We start from the raw sequence: 20692 nt of genomic DNA, 5'->3' as shown, positions 1-20692 counted from the left end.
AAAACAGAACTCATTTAAAATGAGCTCTGCTCAAGCCAGACAGTCCAGACTCCAGGTGCCTTTGCAAAAAAAAAATTTAGAATGCCAATAAGGATTTCACAAGTAATTGGACATGCTGTAGAGAAATGGATTATTGTTTTAGAAAGCAACAGATAAACTGACTCCAAGATTGAGAGGGAGAGGGAGGACCCCAAACACCAGCAACTATAAATTTTCACCAAGACAAATGGTTACTTAAACAAAAGTTGTTTTTAATTATCTTTATACATGAAAACAGAATCACACTTTAACTTATCACTATTGACTTCACTAACCTAAATTAAACCCCTTCTAATTCGAAGTGCATGTGTATGTAATGTGTGTGTAAGTTCAGAAAAGTTCCTTGATTCACACTCCAATCTCACATCCCAAGTTCACTGGTTGCAGGCAATTCTTAGACTGTGCACAGAATTTAACATTTATAAAGTTCACCAGGCTTTGGTGCTTGAAAGGCAAATGGTTACCGCTTAGGAAGGTTCTTGTCGGTTTTCAAGGAGAGATTTGTTGTTTGCTGTACACCCACAAATGTTTGTTTTTAATCAGCCGCTTCAGTGTTTTGCCCCCTCAGGTTTCTACAGATGATAACCTCTTTCTTTCAGGTCACCACAAAGTTCCTTTTTTGTTTCCCTTATTTCAAGTGAAACATTAGATAGCCAGTCCTCTCCTCTTGCTTAAACCACAAGGGCTTTGACCAGGCTGAACTAAGCACTCACAACCCATCTTCCAAATGGTGGTTTCCAGTTTGTCGTGTCCCAGATCCAGTTACTGCTGCTAACTGTAGCACTGTAAAACTGATCTCTCTCTCTCTCTCTCTCTCTGGAAAAAAAAAACTGTTTGACTCTCTCTGCTTGCAAAACCACATGACTCTCTTAGAACAGCAAGTTCAACTCCAGACAATCTGCGGCTCCAACAGAGCATCTGTTGCCTTTTTGTAAACAACAATCCATTAGTGAAGTCACTTGGGCACTCTCCAAAGCTCATACAAAGGCTCTGGGGCCAACATGTCTAACATGAGCAGAGATCCAGTATTTTAAATAAGATCTGTTTTAAAGTGTTTGTATGTGACCTACACGAAAAAACCTGCCCCAATTCATCTCCCAAAAACATATCTATAATCTGTCACACTAAAGATTCACATCCGTAAATAGTGAAAGTCTCATCTTAGCCTTTAATAGTCAGTTTCATCACATGACCATAACTCAAACATCATAAATTTGAACTGAATGAATTTGCTCATTGAAGTTTCATTTAGACTATTATTTTTATACACCATGATAAACAGCCTCACAACATTTCTTTCCAGAATATTACAAAAAAACTCATTTGCAATCAACAGTTGGTGCTGGGTTAATTATTAATGTTGAATATGAGGCTAATAAAGATATATTGTGGAAAAGGCAGATTCACAGAACAAGGTTACAGAGCATTGAATCTAATTCAAGGATCCAAAGGCTCACAGTTGTTCTCATAGCCTTATATTCAAAGTGGTTTAACAAACAGGATATAGTTCATTGGGTTTACATAGACACTAATAATTGTTTCATAAATTTAACAGACCACTTGGGAACTTTTAAAAATTAATTTTGCACTTCATTGCAGAAGTCATGATGGCAACAAATCTTGAAAAAAATATTGAAACAAATTTTCACACATGTTCCTGAGAGAATAAATGACTCACATCAAAATTATGTCATGGAGCTATGTCAAAGTGAAACTGTCTAATATTTGATCTAATTTTGATTATTAATTGGAATAGAAAAATTCTGTTACTGCTATCTTGAGTGAAGACTGAGCCATTTTAGGTTGTTTGTTTTTTACTGGGTGGCCTTGGAAAAGAAATTAACAGAAGCAAAAGCCTGTTCTCCTTTCAGGAAGATGAGGGCCTATCCGATAACTCTCACTTACACACATTGACATCTCCCTTGATTGCGTGGGTCAATTATTTATAGCCCTGAGTTTTATTATATTTGATGAAATATAAACAAACCTCTAGGATGAATCATTCTGAAGATTATAATGCTCTGAAGAAATTTCTGCATATCTAGATATTCCATGTGAAGATTTTATATTATCAAGTGAAAGTACTCATCATTCATCCAAGATCCAGTGGCCATACACTACAGAAACACATCTTGGGAATCAGTCTAGTGAATTTGTATGACACCATCTCCAAGGAGTGTATGTCCTCCTGCAGTGACAGTGGCAAATTTACATACAGTCCTGTTCATCCTGTGCAAAAGCATTGGGGATTGACCATCATGAAAGAGATCCAACCACATATTTAAATCATAATGGATCAGTAACCAGCTCACATATCACAATCAGTTGGTTGAAAGTTCTGAGAGTCAGGAGAAATGAGACAAAATTCAAACTCTGGACAAGTCCAAATTCTGTGCAGAACTAAATCAATAAAGTTGGATACTATCTTAATATCTTAGTGAACATGAAGTTTTGTTTTATCCAACCTAACACTTTCCATAATACCAAGGCACAATTCACATTTGCTTTGCAACATGAAATCACAATTATCTCTGTAAATGTTTATTTTTTAAGATATGGGTAGCACTGGCAAGACCAGTATTTATTGCCTGTCTCTAACTATCCTTGCGAAGGTGGTAGAGGGGAGGTGGTTGAACTGCTTCTGGTGTACCTGCATTGACAATACTTCTTGGCACGGATCTCCATGATTAAGATCTAGTGGCATTGAAGAATCAGTTCATTTCTTCCAGGTGAGGATGATGCATGACCTTGAGAACATGCAAGAGGTGTGTTTCCATGCAATTGTTGATGATAATCATCGCTTCTGATCTTATGATAAAGGAACAATGAAGCAACTGGTTTCATATAAACTGGTATAAACCCCAACAAAAGGGGACTAGTTCAGTTCATTTTTTTTTTTAAATCAAATAACTTGTTCTCTATTCAAATACTGTACCAGATAATTGTGTAGTAAGAAGGAAACTAGGTGATATTCTTATGAATTATTTTTCCTCTATCATTCTCAGTCTTCATCCTAATAGCACCCATTCCTTCTTTTCCTCTTCATCTACAAGTTATGGTATAGAATCTAGAACTGTACAGCACAGGAATAGGCCAATGTCTGGGTGGAACATGATGCTCAAGTCAGCTGAACCTCTATTTGCACGTGATGTACACCCTTCTCTTCCACCCACATTTATGTGTCTATCATGAAACACCACGATATCCACTTCCACCACTATTCCTGACACCTTGTTCCATTCTCTGCCTTCACTGAAATGAATGTACCTGCACATCTCCTTTGAACATTTACCCCTTTCACCTTAAACACGTCCTCTTGTATGTGACACTTTCACCCTGCGAGGAAACAAAACAGTTTTCTGACTGTCTCATTAAGCCTCTCATAATTTTATAAACTTCTAGCAGGTCTACACTGAATATCTTACAATACTCCTGAGAAAATAACTCAAGTTTGTTCAACCTCACTTTGTATCTCGTGCTCTCCAGTCCAGATAGTACACAGGTAAATCTCTTCTGTAACTGTTACAAAGCCTCCACATCTTTCCAAATTTGCACAAAATACTCCAAGTGCAACATATTCAAAGCTTTATAGCGCTGCAAAATGACTTCCTTCCTTTTGTAATCAATGCCCTTGCCTCAGATCAGTCCACACATCAATACTTAAAGTCCTGTCATTATCTACATAATTTCTCCTTAAGCATGCTTGATTTCCTACTTTTTTTTTCCAAGTTCCAGTGAAAGATCATAAACCTGAATCATTAACTTTTCTTTTACTTCCTTCGTATCTGCAGTTTCTGGCTTTGCAATTGGTAGAAACTGTTTCAAGTTTTAATCAATAAAGAGAATAATTTGTGTTTAGACACTGTTGCTAGTGTATTTTTCTGATCCAAAACTGTTATTCCTACATGATGTTTGAATTTTAATTAAATCCAAACAGATTTTTAGTCTTCTTGGTTATCTAAAGTATTTTTTGGGGGGGGTTTTGTAATATTCTGCACATATTATATTACCTGTGATTAAATTCTTTCTCAAGATCATTTTCATATGAAATAACACTTCAATAACATGAGATATCGGTAAAGTAGTTTTGCAATAAATTCTGATATCATAACCATAAGAGAATTACAATGCATTATTAGTTGTCATGCTGGTCCATGGCCTATCCTGAATGGGTGATGTTTATCTTATAACAATACAGGATTAAATGATCTGTAGGTCTTATTTAATAAGATGTTGAATACCAGTCATTTCATGAAATTTTATATACCCATCACTTAAATACTGATTTCTTTATCTATCTCATGGATCTTCATTATCTTTATGTGCACAGACTTAACAGATGCTTGGAAATGGTTCTTTGTTCATGCTTAATGACAAATCAATAATAACTGAAATTTTTAATCCCTTTTCCAATCAGGACCAACCATCCCGGCTAATTGATGGTTCAATTAAGCTGAACTCTGGAGCTTGCAGAGGGTGTGTATGTGTTCTGTTAGTGCAATCACATTCATTTAAAGCGAAGCAACATCAATGGGAGAAAAAGAATGGTCAACTCTGAGTAAAAACCCTTCATCAATAAAGGGTTTTGGTTTGAAGTGTTGACCATACTTTCACCTACTAATACTTTTTGACCCATGAATTCCTCTAGCAGATTAATTTTAGCTTCACATTCCAGTCTCCCCCATGAGTTCAGTCATTTGAAATGACTGAACCTGTGAAGAAAAAAAACTAAGTTTTTAAATTGCATTAAATGCATATTTAAATCAATCTATTTTAAAACATCTAACAGCGCTCATTTTTTGAAATTATTGACATGTAGTATGAAGGTGTTTGATGGAAAGGTTGTCAAAGCATTTCAGAAAATTACAGCTTAAAGGCTGCTCTGGACTTCTGTTGGATGCAGAGGGTTCAGCCCTGAACATCTTGAAAAAGCAAGGGCTGGGGGACGGCGGGGAGAGGGGGGGGGGAAGGGGGGTGGTAATCACCACAAAACAAGTTGCTGCAGAAGGCAGATGAAGGGCAATCCAGCCTATGGCATGCTCCACATGACGTTCACTGGTTAAACATTTCACTGAAGATTGCAATGAGGTTTTTAGAATGACACAAATCAATCAAATGTGAGTTGGTGTGTACGTGTGCATGCAAGAAGGAAATGCCGAATTCTGGGGTACACTTTGCAAAGGTTTGAATTGAAGAGACCCAAAGTACAGCTGCATAACAATTCCCTGAAAGTGGCAGCTCAAGTGGACAAGGTGTTAAATATGTTTGACCCACTTGCCTTCATTGGTTGAGGTACAGAGTACAAAAGTTGGGACTTCATGATTCAACCACAAATTAGTGCAAATGAAGACTTTTCACCACAAAACTTAAATTTTACTCCTATATATTCTCTGTGTGTATAGTTTGCCCATTCCCATCACAAGGAAAATAAACTGTCTCAGCAGTCAAATCTGTTTCATTATTTCACATTTCTTAAGGATCAGCATTTCTGTCACAACAGCGCTGCCACTGGTGCAGACCTGGGAGAGCAGAGAGTGAAGACACAACATTCCTCCATGGGATCGCTCTGCCCAATTGCAATGCAGATAGCTTCATACAGCATTTAAACAGTCTGTTAAAGGAGCTGACAGTGTTTTTATTAACATCTTGAAAGCATGGAGGCCCATGCCAAAGAAGGCAATGTCATGCCTGGCAGAGGACCATGAGGGTTTGCAGACTCTGAGCAATCAGCAGACTGGCACAGGGCACTAGAGTGGAAGAACACCCTCAACTGAGAAAGAAGCCCAAACGAGAAGCACACACAAACCCTCTCCAAGCTCCATAGTTCAGCTTAATAGCCCGGGTGGTTGGCCCTGATTGGAAAAGGGATAAAAATTTCAATTATTATTGATTTGTCACTTAGCATGAACAAAGAACCATTTCCAGGCATCAATTGATTAAGTCTGTACACACAAAGAAAATGGTGGTTTCTTTGGTCAAAATTGAGAAGGCTATATTTATTGTTGATTTTAATAATTTCAATTTATTCTCCATATTGTAACTTTCATAAAAAAACCTCATATTGAAACCACTCTTCCAATTGATCTGTCTTTTAACAATAAACTGTTATTTCACAATATGTATTGATTTAATCTTTAAGTATTTATACTGTGTCTACTCAGCTTGAATCCATTCATTTCATTATGAAAGGTACCTAATTTTTTAATGGGCTTCTGTTTTAACTACATCTTAAATTGTTGTTGATGTAAATAGACTGCTGAATGGAAAAGAGTAATTGTTGCGCATTGAAATTGCTCTGGGAGATTCCATTTTGGACTAAACACTCAGCTATTCTGCTTTGGGTGGTATCTCACTCGATGGATGAAGTATCAGATAACCATATACTTCTGAGGATACCTAGTTTGAGACTAAATCACCAATCATTCCTTTTACGGATTAGAAAACAGTAGGCCCGTACTAGATTATCTGATCAATGCACTCATTAGGCATAACTCCACATTAGCATCAAGGACACATATTTAAATTCAACTTACTCTGTTGGTTTCAATTTACTCAACAGTCAAAATAAACTGGGTTCAGTTCCAAAATGGAACCACCTCAATCATTCACATGTTCCTGCAAATATTTTTAGTAAACTTTTACAACTTTTCCACCAATTTTGTAACTGGGGAAAACAACTCTGACAAAAACTTCTAGAAGGGAATGAAGGGGTGGAGTGGGAACACCAAGCTTTGAATGGTTGTTCTAGAAGGATAATGGGTTAAGGATCAAATGGCCCACTCCTTCTTCTGTTTCATATACAATATTCTTAAGCTGAGGAACTCTGAATGAGATTCAGATTTTGTATGTTGGAGCTTGGGAGAGCAAAAGAGTTGGAAAAATCAGGAAATTTAGGCCATAGTATGATCATTTTGATAACAATCTGATCTCTGGAAATCAATTACAGTAATAGATTAGTTATTTCAATTTTAACCAGGTGATGTATTTTTATTTTACATTTAAAGAAATCTTGAATCCTCCTTCATAAGCAAGAAGTACCAGAAGCATCATTTAGTGATTTTTTAAGGCTGCTTCTCAGAACTCCTTATAATTACACAAAGTGAACTATTTTGGTCATAATTGATGTGTAAATAAAGTAACTGCTTGGTACACAGGATTTTAATTTTAAAATGGGAGAGTTGGTCTTTAGGTATTCCTATTGCCCATTTGATAAACTTGAGTAAATGTTTGATAGAAACTCCATTTACATTGACAAATCTGTTTACTCCTCTTATTGGCACTGTAGAATGTCATAATTTGAAAATATAGATTTGGGAGTACACCATCTTCTGTGGCACTACACTGAGATGGTTCAATTTAGGGATTAAATTCACTTAATTTTAAACCAACAGAGCAAACCGATAATAAACATATGTACTGGATGCAACTTGGATCATAGGAATCTGTCAATTAATTTTCATTTCTGGCATGCACCATCACCCTTTAATTCAAAAGCACTTAACTCAAATTATCTAATTTGAATTTGTCATTTTTTAACACTACTTATTCAAATTAATGACTAGTTCAATTTTTATGCGTAAGTAAAAGTAATTGAACAATAATTACTCTTCAACTAGGCAGCGTGGTGATTAAGTTACTCTACAAATGTAAAGAGGCCTTGGCCAATTGGTTAGCCAAGTAAGAGTTTGAATGGCAGTTGGAGGATTTAAATCAAGTTATCAAGACAATCTGATTTATTTAACACCCAGTATCAGTGACCATGAAGCTTCCAAGTTGTTACAAAATCTGTCCGATTTATTTATGTTCTTCAGGAAAGGGACATGGTCCATTTCCCTGGGCATTACAATTAATTGTGCCAGTCTTGGCCTCTGTAGTTGTCACAAAATACAGTATAACTGTATGTCAACTTTTTCAGGTTAAATTATGTCTTTTCTTTCTCCACCTTGCCAGCTCAGAGTCCTAGGGTTGGAGAATCCACACCATGCAAAAGCATGTCCTACAACCACCAAGTATGCACAAACATCTATTCACTGATTTATATCATTCTACACCTGAAGGCTATGCTGCTCACAATTAACATCAATTCTCATGTCACTTGAAAATCTACTGATCATATTTCCTGTATTCACATCCAGAGTATTAACATTTAACAACAGCAAGTGTCCTAGCTTGATCTATAGGCTACACCAGTGGTGACAAACTTTCTTTTTTTTTTAAAAAGCAATCCTTGGCCATCACTCTCGTCTGCTTATTACCAAAACAGTTTCAGATGAAGTTTGCCAAATTTCCCTGGATCCCAAGGATTCTAACTTTTTGGATCAATCTCCATGCAGGACTTGGTCAAAAGCTTCATTGAAATATCCTATATCTATTAGTCTACACACATTAACTCACTTCATGAGAAAGATGCTACACCATTGTTCAGATGGGGTCATTCATGGCTTAGGTCAATGCGTCAATCATTCTGAAATTGTTAGTGACCCCATTTCTGAGTTAGACAATTCTCATTCAACATCTGCTCCTGAGACTTAAAGACAAAAAGGCAAGCTAATTCGTCACCAGTCCTGAGAAAATGCTGCAATCCTTTGGCTAAGATATTAAATTGAAGTTTCACCTGCTTTATTTACGCATGATCATATGGCTCTATTTTGAAGAGATATCACCTAGGTATCTGGGCCAACAATTTGCATCAGAAAATTTGCTATGTCCAGGTTGGCTGATTCACCTCCTGCATTGTTACAGTAATGTAATGTGACTGCTGAGCACTTTGGGGCACTCAAAGCGACAAGAGGGGTGATTTACAAGTGCAGGTTTTTTTCTCTTCTGATATGTTCTCTGCTATTCTGCCGAGATCATGAAACACAATTTACAAAACAATAGAACATGTAAAACTGAACAAAATAATATTTCCAAGATGCTCAAAGGGAGCACTTCTCAGGAAACTGAAAAGTTGTAACCTGCACTTTTTTAAAAAAAGTAATGGATGACATCAATCTTCAATGCATACTGATTCAGGTTCATTTTTAAGATACAGGTGCAGAAATAGACCATTCAGCCCATTAGCTACTCTGCTATTCTATCATGAGCTGATCCATTCTTCTACTCAGCCTCACTCCCTTGTCTTCTCCCCATATTCTTTGATACTCTAACTATTCAGATACTTATACATCTCTGCCTTAAACACATCCAACAAATCGGCCTCCACACAAGGCAGAATCAGAATTATGTTTATTGTCATTAAGGTGTCACAAAATTTGTTGTTTTGCAGCAGCGGCGATGTGCATTACAGGTGTAAAATTACTATAAATTACACTTCTGTAAATACAATCTTTAAAAATAAATAATTAGTGCAAAGTGAAAAAGTGAGGTAGTGTCTATAGGTTAATTTTCTGTTCAGAAATCTGATGGCAGAGGGAAAGAAGCTGTTTTTGTAACTTTGGGTGGGTGTCTTCATGTTCATGTACCTCCTCTCTGACGGTAGCAAGTGAGAAAAGGGCATGGCCTGGGTAGTGAGGGACCTTGATGATAGAGGCTGCTTTCTTGAGACATCGCCTCTTAAATATGTCCTTAATGGAGTGAAGACTAATGCCCATGATGGTGCTGGTTGAGTTTACATCCTCTGTCACCTTTTCCTGTCCTGTACGTTGGCATCTCCACACTAGACAGGGATGCAATCAGTCAGAATACTCTCTCTAGACCTGTAGAAAATTTGAAAAATTAAATCTCCTCAAACTCCTAATGAAATATATCCACTGGTGAGCTTTCTTCATGATTGCATTGGCATGATGGGCCTAGGATAGACTATCAGAGATGTTGACCCCCAGGAATTTGTCCATGATATGAATTTCCAGAGGTTCACCACTCTCTGGCAAAAGAAATTCCTCTGCATTTCTGTTGTAAATGAGCACACTTCAATCCTGAATTTGTGTCCTCTTGTCTGAGACTTCTCTACCATAGGAAACAATTTTGCCACATCTACTCAGTTCAGGCCTTTCAACATTCAAAATGATTCCATGAGATTCTCTCTCTTCCCTTTCTTCCCCCAACCGCCACCCCCCACAATTCCAAGGAGTACTGTCAGGGTCGTGAAACTTTCCTTGTATGTTAATCCCTTAATTCCAAGAATCATTCTTTTGAATATTCTCTGAATTCTCTCCAATTCCAACACACCCTTTCTTAAATAAGGAGACCAAAACTACATCCCCATTCTCCAAGTGAGACCTCATTAGTGGCTTATAAAGCCTAAAAATCACATCCCTGCTTTTGTATACTATTCCTCTAGATATAAATGCCAACTTTGCATTTGCCTTCTTCAGCATTGACTCCAAATTATTAACATACAACGCAAAAAGAAGTGGCTCAACATCGACACCCACAGAACACCACTAGTAATCAGAAGCCAAGCAGAGAAGGATCCCTTTATTTCTTCTGTTCTTTCCAATCAGCCAATGCTCTACCCATGCTACTATCTTTCCTGTAATTCCATGGGCTCTCATCTTATTAAGCAGCCTCAAATGTGGCACCTCGTTAAAAGATTTTTGAAATCCAAATATCAAGTGCATCTCCTTTTCTATCTGTCCTAATATCTATTCTCACCTCTTTTTTAAAAAAAATAAATTCTTAATATACTTTAAAAAGCTTTTAGTATCCCTTTTTATATTATTTGCAAGCTTACTTTCAAATTTCTTTTCCTTCATTGTGACTTTCTTAGTTCCCTTCTGTTCACTATTTAAAGTTCTCCAGTCCTCTATCTTCCCACTAATTTTTGCTTTTTCCTTTTGATTTTACTTTGGCTTCACCTTCCCTCATCAGCCACAGTTATGTATTTTTCTATTCAAACAAATGATCTCTTTTGGAATATGCCTGTCATGCACCTTCCTGATTTCTCGCAGAAACTTCAGCCACTGCCTCTCCAATCAACTTTTCCCAGTTCCCCTCTCTTTGCATTGTAGTTGCCTTTATTCCACTGTTAAACTGACACCTTTGATTTTAGTTTTTCCCTTTCAAACTACAGGGCAAATTTATCATATGATGACCACTGCCTCCCAAGGGTTCCCTTACCTTCAGCTCCCTTATCAATTCTGGTTCATTACAGAATATCCAATCCAGAATTGCTATTTTGCTGGTTGTCTCAGCCAGAAGCTGTTCTAAGAAACCATCCTGAAGGCATTCTGCAAATTCATTCTCTTGGGATCATGTTTTCCCAATCAAACTGCATATTGAAATTTCCCATGACAGTTGTAACCTTACCTTTTTTGAATGCCTTCTATCTCCCTCTATAGTTTGTACGCAATATCAACTTCTGTGTGGAGCCCTGTAAATGTCCCATCAGTTTTTTTACCCTTAACAGTTTCTTAATTCTGTCCAGACGGGTTCTTATCTTCTGATCCAATGTCTCCTATCTCCAAAGATTTAATTCCATTTTTAACTAGCCAAACCACCCCACACAACTTCTGTCTACCTTCCTGTCCTTCCAATACACTGTGTATTCCCCTGTGACCGCTGGAAGTGCCACACTTCCTCCCTCACCAGTATTCGGGACCCCAAATGTTCTTCCAAATAAAGCATCACTTGTGAATCTGGGGTTGTCATCTAGTGCACAGAGTGATCCTGTTGTGGCCTTTTCTACAGCGGGGAGACTGAATGTAGACTGGGAGATAGCTTTGTTCAGCACATTCGCTCTGTCCACATCAATCACAAGGATCTCCCAGAGGCTAACCATTTCAATTCTGTGTCCCACTCCCACACTGACATGCCTGTCCATGGCCTCATGTACAGTCAAACAAAGGCCACCTGTAAATTGGAGGAACAACACCTAATACTCCATTTGGGCCCTCTCCAACTAGATGATATTAACATCTGTATCTCTGGTTTTGGCTCACCCACTCCCCATTCTCCCTCTCTACCCCATCCTTCTTTCCTGCAACTCTGCATTCCCTTCTCTCTCTCCATTCGCAGAGCCATCCTCTTTCCTCCTATTTGCTATTTCAAGAACAGTTTGTCCTATTGAGTTTCTCCAGCATTTTGACTTGACTTTCACATTTTAGAACATCAGTCCTATCAGTGTCTGCAAAGTTATCTGCACTTTTGCATGAATTATGAAATTCTTACTTGATAAACATGTTTATCTCGCAATAATGTCAAACTTTTCAGTCACAATTTAGTGTTCAAATCCCAAGCAACAAAAATCTGGACTATTATTCTGCTACAGCAATGACAGAGGTGCCATTCCTTTTGATGAGCCATAAAGCACGAATCTTCCAGATGGACACAAAATATCCTGCAGCATAATTTTGAGGAAGAGCAGGGGAATTAGCTTAATTAGCCCAATTAATAATTAGCTGTCACTCAATGTCACTAGAATAGATTATCCTGTCATCATCATGGGACAAAGAGTGCAGATGCTGGCTACACTTCAATGGTGTCAACACTTCAGAGAGTGTTTTACCACCACGTTGGTCCATTCAGAGGTTCTGAAGCATGTCCTGCAACTTTTTTTTTTAAATAAAAATGAAGCTTCTGGCCACCCCCAACCCAGCACCATTACCTCAACCCAGCACCATTACCTCAACCCAGCACCATTACCTCAACCCAGCAACTCCCCATCAACCTAACATACTTGCATTGTGAAGAGACCCTTCAGCTAAATTAGGGGCACTAGGGCAGAGGGTGGAGGGGTGGAATTAGTGTTCAGGACATAATTCTGAGCAGTAATGAGGCTCTTGTGACAGTAAAGTGAAACAGGCCTTTTTTCTCAGTACATTCAACTTAATTGTCACACAGTGGGAAAGGTTCTTTTGCAAGCAGCCCAGCTTGTCTATGAACCATAGCCATATAACGATTTACAGCACAGAAACAGGCCAGTTTGGCCCTACTAGACGATGCCAAATATCTCTCGCCTAGTCCCACTGACCTGCATTTGGCCCATTACACTCCACACCTCTCCCGTCCATATACCTATCCAAGCTTTCCTTGAATATTAACATCAATCTCGCTTCTACCACCACTGCCTGAAGTTCATTCCATACTCCCACCACCCACTGTGTGAAGTAACTCCCCCTTAGATTTCCCCTAAACTTTTCCCCTTTTACTCTCAATTCATACCCTCTTGTTTGAATCTCCCCCATTCTCAGTGAAAAAAGCATGTCCACATTGACCATCTTTCTCCATTATAATTTTGAATACCTCTATCAAATCACCCCTCAACCTTCTACGCTCCAAGGAATAAAGTCCCAGCCTGCTCAACCTTTCCCTATAACTCAAACCCCTGCAACATTCTCATAACCTTCCTCTGCACTCTCTCTATACTGTTTATTTCCTTCCTGTAATTTAGCGACCAAAACTGCACATGATATTCTAAATTTGGCCTCACCAATTTCAACATAACATCCCAACTCCTATGTTCTATACTTTGATTTATGAAAGCCAATATACTAAATGCCTTCTTCACCACCCTATCCATGTGATTCAACTTTCAGAGAATTATGTACCGTGACTCCTAAATCTCACAGAGCCTACCCCCCTACCCCCCACATCATCAAGGGGTCCAATTTTATCCCTCACCATTCTTTTACTTTCAATCTACCTATAGAAACCCTTTGGATTTATTTTTACTTTTGTGACAGAGTGTATAGAGATGTTTGAGGGATAAATTGGGAAAGATTTGTGAGAGCAGGTCACACACAAACACTTTAAAACCCAGAATTTTTGCAGGAGCTTTTGCAACAGGCTCAAGACAGGGTGCTATTTGCAAGAGGCACAATGTAGAAACATAGAGCAGCAGCTTTGTCTGAAAAACAGTTTGCTGGCTGGAAGAGCATGAGATCTTTGCAGGCAGAGAGAGAAAACAGCTTTGCTCTCAAGGCACTTTCAGATGGCCAAAATACTCCAATGTAAAGCCACATATTCTACCCCTATGCGGCTGTCGGGAGGCCACATGAAAAATTAGGAGGTGCCTCCAAGGCGCACTTTCCAACCCTCCTCCGAGAGGGCTAATCGCCGAAGCAGTGAGGTCCCCCTAGCAACTGAATGCAGTCGCCTGAAAGCAGCTGATAAGGGAATGACTATCAGCTGGCAAGTGCCTGACAGCCCCACCTCCCCGCTGCCCCTGTCCCCCGGCACGGGACATCAAGGCAAGGGCGGGCGGCATGGGATGTCAACACTGACATCCCACACCGGCCGCCCCAGCACTGACATCCCGAAGGGACAGGAGCCAGAGTGTACTCTGAGGCACCTCCTGTGCAGCTGTCCCTTTCAGGTGGCCTGTGCTGCACTTTTAGCATTGCCACCTGAGCGACCATTCCATAGGTCTGAATCCGCTTCTGCAGGTGCATTCTTGGTGGAGAATGCACCTGAAAGCGGCTAGAGTGGGAGGGAGTGAGAGAGAGGAGAGACAGAGACTTTGGTTCCTGAGGAACAAGCTGGCAAGCTTTGGAAGATGACCTGGTCAAAGGATAGAACTGGTTGTCCGGTGTTTCCCTTGGAATAGGCGAAAAAGGAAGGAACTCTGTAGTGACCTGAAAGAAAGAGGTTATCATCTGGAGAACCCTAAAGTGGGCAAGTTTCATCAGCAAGATACTGATCAACAAGGAATCAATTGTAGATGTCCTGGAACAAGGAAAAGTCACTTTGAAAGCCAACAAGAACCCTCCTGAGTGGTAACCATCTACCTGTTAAGCACCAAAGCCTGGTGAACTGTATTAATGTTAAATTCTGTGCACAACCAAGGAACTTTGCTGAACTTACATACACATTACACACATGTGCGCTTAGAATTAGAGTGGGGGGGGGGTGGTTAAGTAAGCCATTAGAGATAAGTTAAAGTTTGATTCTATTTTCATGTTCAAAGATAATTAAAAGCAATTTTTGTTTAAGTAACCCTTCATGTTGGTGCATTTCTATTTCTGCTGGGTTTTGGGGTCCTCTGGACTCACAACACTTTGCCTGCCAAAGCAGCTTCATATCTCCTTTTAGCCATTCTAATTTCCTTTTTAAGAATTTCTTTCTAAAAACACTCCTTATATTCTTCAAGCAGTTCATCCATTTCCTGCTCTTTATACCTGTTGTACACATCCCTCTTCCTCTGATCCAACTTCGCAATATCTTTTGAAAATCAAGGCTCTCTACAGTTTCTACACTTTCCTTTAATCCTAACGGGGACAGACCGACTCTGCACTCTCAGAACTTCTCCTTTGAATATCCTCCATTTATCAACTACGTTCTTCCCTGAAAATATCTTAACCCATTCCAAACCCTCCAAATCTTTTCTCATCCCCTCAAAATTTGCTTTCATCCAATCAAGAAACTCAACCTTTGGCCTATCTCTATTGTTTTACATTACTAACCTAAAACTCATAGTATTGTGATCACTAGACCCAAAATGTTCCTCAACACAAACCTCTGTCACCTAACTTACCTCAATCCCTAAGAGGAGATCCATTATTGTCCCCTCTAGTCATTTCTTCTATGCATTGATTAAGAAAACTTTCCTGAACACACTTAACAAACTCTACCCCATCCAGCCCTCTTACTGTATGGGCCTCCCAGTTAATGTTCGGAAAGTTGAAATCTCCCATAACTACCACTTTATGTTTACTACACATATATGAAATCTCCTTGTAAATTTGCTCCTCTAATTCCCTCAGCCCATTTGGTGATCTATAATACAATCCCATTAATTTATTCATGCCTCTGCCATCCCTCAATTCTACCCAAATAGCCTCGCTGGACGATTCCACCAAACCATCCTACCACAGCACTGATGTGTTCGCTTCAATAAGCAATGCAACTACTCCACCTTTTATTCCCAACCCCCCATTCTATCATGCTTAAAACAGCAGAATCCTGGAAATATTTAACTGCCAAACATGCCCTTCCTGCAACCAAGTTTCACTGATGGCCACAATATCTTATTTCCATGTGGCCATCCATGCCTTAAGCTCATCCTCCTGATTTGCAATGCTCCTTGCATTAAAAAAATGCACTTGAGAGACTGTCCTCCACATGAACTCCTTTTGCTACCAACTACCTTTATCTTCTTCCCTCCTTCATTTATTTTTAAGTTCGGTTCCCTTCATTCCTTCCAATCTAGGTGTTCTTCCTCCATAATTACCATTCTCACATTCTGATTTCCAACCCTCTGCCAAACAAGTTTAAACCCTCCCCACAGCTCTAGCAAGCCTGTCCACCAGGATATTGGTCTCACTCCAGTTCAAGTTCAGCCCATCCCTGTTGTACAGGTCAGACTTGCTCCAGAAGAGATCCCACTGCTCCAGAAATCTAAACCCCTGCCCCCTGCATCAGCTCCTTAGCCATACATTCATCCTCCACAACTTCCTATTTCTACCCTCACTAGCACATGGCACAGGCAGCAAATCCTGCTTTTCAACTTCTTCCCCAACTCTATGGATCCCTCTTCAGGACCTCATCCCCACTTCTATCTATGTAATTGGTCCCCTCATGGACCAAAACTTTTGGCTGCTTGCCCTCCCACTCAAGAATGCTATGGTTTCAATTAGATACATTCCTGACCCTGGCACCTGGGAGGCAACATACTAACCAAGATCCCCAATCTCATCCAGCAGTCCACCTCTCTGCTCCCCCGACTAGCGAGTCCCCGACTAGCGAGTCCCCGACTAGCGAGTCCCCGACTAGCGAGTCCCCGACTAGCGAGTCCCCGACTAGCGAGTCCCCGACTAGCGAGTCCCCGACTAGCGAGTCCCCGACTAGCGAGTCCCCGACTAGCGAGTCCCCGACTAGCGAGTCCCCGACTAGCGAGTCCCCGACTAGCGAGTCCCCGACTAGCGAGTCCCCGACTAGCGAGTCCCCGACTAGCGAGTCCCCGACTAGCGAGTCCCCGACTAGCGAGTCCCCGACTAGCGAGTCCCCGACTAGCGAGTCCCCGACTAGCGAGTCCCCGACTAGCGAGTCCCCGACTAGCGAGTCCCCGACTAGCGAGTCCCCGACTAGCGAGTCCCCGACTAGCGAGTCCCCGACTAGCGAGTCCCCGACTAGCGAGTCCCCGACTAGCGAGTCCCCGACTAGCGAGTCCCCGACTAGCGAGTCCCCGACTAGCGAGTCCCCGACTAGCGAGTCCCCGACTAGCGAGTCCCCGACTAGCGAGTCCCCGACTACAAGAGCCCTACTCTGTTCCCCTTTCCCTTCTGAGCCATCAGTCCAGTCTCTGTGCCAGAGACCCAACCTCCATGACTTACCCTCTGAAGATCATTCCCCCCAAAAGAATCTAAAACAGTATACTTACTTGGTGTTAAGGGGAATGGCCACAGAGGTTCTCTCTCTCTCTCTCTCTCTCTCTAACTGCAACTCCACAACTTCCCTGATCCACTCACTCACTGGCTGCTCCTTTACATCACCCTCCTTTTATTGGCCCTTTACCAATTAATCTAATCACCCAATTACTGTCTCCCACAAATCAACTCACAGCAGTCTCTTTTTTTTTTATAAGCACTTGCTCCTCCGTTAATCCTGGTCCCTCGACACATCTAAATAACAATATATGTCTTAGTCTTCTTGGTTCTCCCATATTTATCTCAATTCAACTCCATCCACCGTTTCTCAGTCCATTTCCCCAACACATCAAAATCTCTCTGCATCTTCAGGCTACCTTCGATTTTAACAATTCCACCAACTTTTGTATCAATTGCAATTTTCCTGACAATGTCTCCTACAACCAATATCCAAGTTACTGAAATATATTATAAACTGCAAGGATTCCAGCACTGATCATTTTGCGGCAACCCTACCCAGAGGCATCCAATCTCAAAAACAACTTCTACTTTTCACTAAAGACAATTTTTAATCCCATTTATCAAGTCCTGGATCACGAGGTCCTTCACCCTTTGGATGAAATATCTTATGTGAAACACACAGGAGACAGCAGATTCTGGAATTCAAAGCTAAACCCAATCTGCTGGAAGAACCCACTAGAGTGGGAGAAAAGAATGGTCGACATTTCAGGTCAGAACTCTCATCAATTCAGGTAATACAGAGAAGAGAAGCCAGTGTAAAGAGGATGGGTGAGAGAAACTGGATAGGAGGCCCATGTGGGATTAATGGACCAGGGAGAGTCAGAGCTGGGGGTGCAGTAGAGGGAAGAGGGAGTAGAAGAACACAGTAGGGAGATGGTGGTAGAAACTGAGTGAACTAAAAGGGAGGCTGGATGAGAATGGGTGAGTGGGAAAGAGAACAAAAGGAAAGAAAATGGAGGGAAAAGGGGAAGGGGTGCAGTGGGGGAGAGAAGGGACTGGTTTACAGAAATTCAAAAATTTTATGTTCATCCCATTGTGCTCAGTCCCCTTCCTCCCACCCCATCCTCGTTGCACAGGCTTCTCTTCAATTATTTCCCCAAATATATTTATTGAACATTAAAACAACTTTGTTCACATTCTACTGATGTATGTGGTGACTCTAGGATTTTTTTTAAACAAACAAAAAACACACATTTTCATACAAGGATATTAACATACACTTTCAGATATTTGCCAAGACCCCCAACTCCCTAACAACCTTTGTTGACAGTATCATTGGTATATTACCAAATATTAGTGCAATCATCATACAGTAAGACATTCACTTCATAAGTACTCATAATTCAGAGAAATAATGCATAAAGAGTTTCCATTTATTAAAAAGATTTCCTGTGGACCCTCTTAATGTTAATTTAATTTTCTCCAGCTCAATAAAGAAACTGATGTCCTTGATCTATAGTGTAATAGAGGAACCCCTTTCAGAACTCCAGTGCAACAAAGTCAAGACACTTGGCTAACAGAAATGGAAATGTTATCACCCATGTCTTTTAGCTAACAGTTTCAGGAGTTGTCAGCGACTCAAAATATTGCAGTCAATGGGCAGGGTTACAAATTAAATATTTTAGTTAATGTGCTCAAGACTCTGCTTCAGAACCGCTGTATTCTGGGGCATTGATAAAATATATGACTTAGGTGGCAAGGGGAGTCAATACACCTTGCATTTACTTCTCTTTTCTATATTCCCAGACTTAATGAAGGGCTCCAGTCTGAACTGTCCACCAGACTTTTTTCTCCTACTAATAATGTTCAAATCACCGAGTTCCTCAGTAGATTGTGTTTAGCTCCCATGTGAGACCATGATGAAGGCCTTATCAAAGTCCCACAAACCACATTAATGCACTGTGTTACACTTCAAAAAGTACATATTCACTTAAGCTATGAAAGAGGACTAACTAGAAACCATGGTTGGATTCAGAGGTCTGCACACTGTGGTGCAATCACTGTATTGTTTGCACTGTAGGTATTGTATAAGCTGGCCCACCCTCTGAACCTATGACTCCTCCCTCCCAAAAATCCCTATAAAAGCTGCTATGCCCAATTTCCTCCCTCAGTACTGTAAGGTAAAACATCATGAGATGGGAATGTGTAGGGAGTTACCCTGTACAGGGCAGTAACAAGAAGGGGAGGTGTCCTTGTACTCCTGTTAGGTAAAACATCATGAGATGGGAATGTACAGGGCTGTAACAAGATGTAAATGCATCCTTGTACTTACAAGATAAGAGAGACATTGATGGATTGAGAGGCAGGAAGCTAGCAGGGAAAGGAAAGCAACAGTTTTAGTCATTGGACAAGTAATGATATGATGATGTTCTAAGCATGTATCCAAGGGTATAAAAAATCACCATTTTGCTGATAACGGCAGAATGCATTCTCCGACTAACTTTGTTAGTCGCAAGTGTTACAATCCGGTAATAAAGAACAAAGAACCCTGATTTCGACTCAGCCTGGTGTTTGTCTCACTCATTCATGAACAAAGCAGACCTAACAGTACCTGCCTTGGAACTGGGCCAGCAACATGTGAGATGTGTTGATGTCTTAAGGTGATTAAAGCCTATTAATCACAACTCTCAGTCTCATGTGGTTGATCATTAGCATGACACACACTTTTCAGAGCTCATTATGCAGCCTTCAGGAGAGGGGACAAGATGGCAAGATCAGCCAGGGCTGAACTCCTTTGTGCAAATCCAGGGGTACACACAGAAGAACCACAGACAACTGTGTGACATTGGTGACAAGAGGTGCAAGGGATCAAGACTATAACAGATCACAAGTCAACCTTGTGAGTTAAAGACAATAATACCTCCCTTCTGAGCAGACTGAATGTTGTATTGGGAATGTATCAGGTTCATTAGGTTGACAGAGAGACAAGTCTGGACACAAGTGTCACAATCAAAGCTAATTTTATTGGCTGCTACCCTACCACACTCTCCAGCACATGTGTATATACACACACACACACACACACACACACACACACACACACACACACACACACACACACACACACACACACACACACACACACACACACACACACACACACACACACACACCCCGATTCCCTGTACCAAAGGGATGCAGCTCTCTCCAAGCACTGATCTATCACAGCACTGCAACTCAACACCTTACCCACAACTCCTCCAGCAATGTCCACAGTAGCGATCTGGCATGGAGCAAGGTCTGGAATTTGGACCATGTGGTAGAGAGAAAGAAATGTCACACGTGTGGCAGCTTATACCGTTATGAGTTGGATGTATGGTCAATAATGACAGTGAGTCATTTCAATGACCCAAGGGCAAGGTGCACCAATGCATGGCCAGAGTCTA

General features: G+C 40.5%; 1 long non-coding RNA gene across 1 annotated transcript in view; it reads right to left on the bottom strand.

Annotated features, from left to right (window-relative positions):
- Positions 1–5786: 5786 nt before the first annotated feature.
- LOC138737605 (uncharacterized) overlaps positions 5787–20692 on the bottom strand; it is a 256588-nt gene continuing 241682 nt past the window's right edge. The window contains exon 3 of the long non-coding RNA XR_011341057.1: positions 5787–5891. This is a non-coding gene — a long non-coding RNA (uncharacterized lncRNA). The remainder of the gene's footprint in view (positions 5892–20692) is intronic.

The sequence above is a fragment of the Narcine bancroftii genome, chromosome 6, assembly GCF_036971445.1.
Source record: "Narcine bancroftii isolate sNarBan1 chromosome 6, sNarBan1.hap1, whole genome shotgun sequence".
Taxonomy (NCBI): Eukaryota; Metazoa; Chordata; class Chondrichthyes; order Torpediniformes; family Narcinidae; genus Narcine; species Narcine bancroftii.
This window is presented reverse-complemented; position numbering and strand designations above follow the sequence as displayed.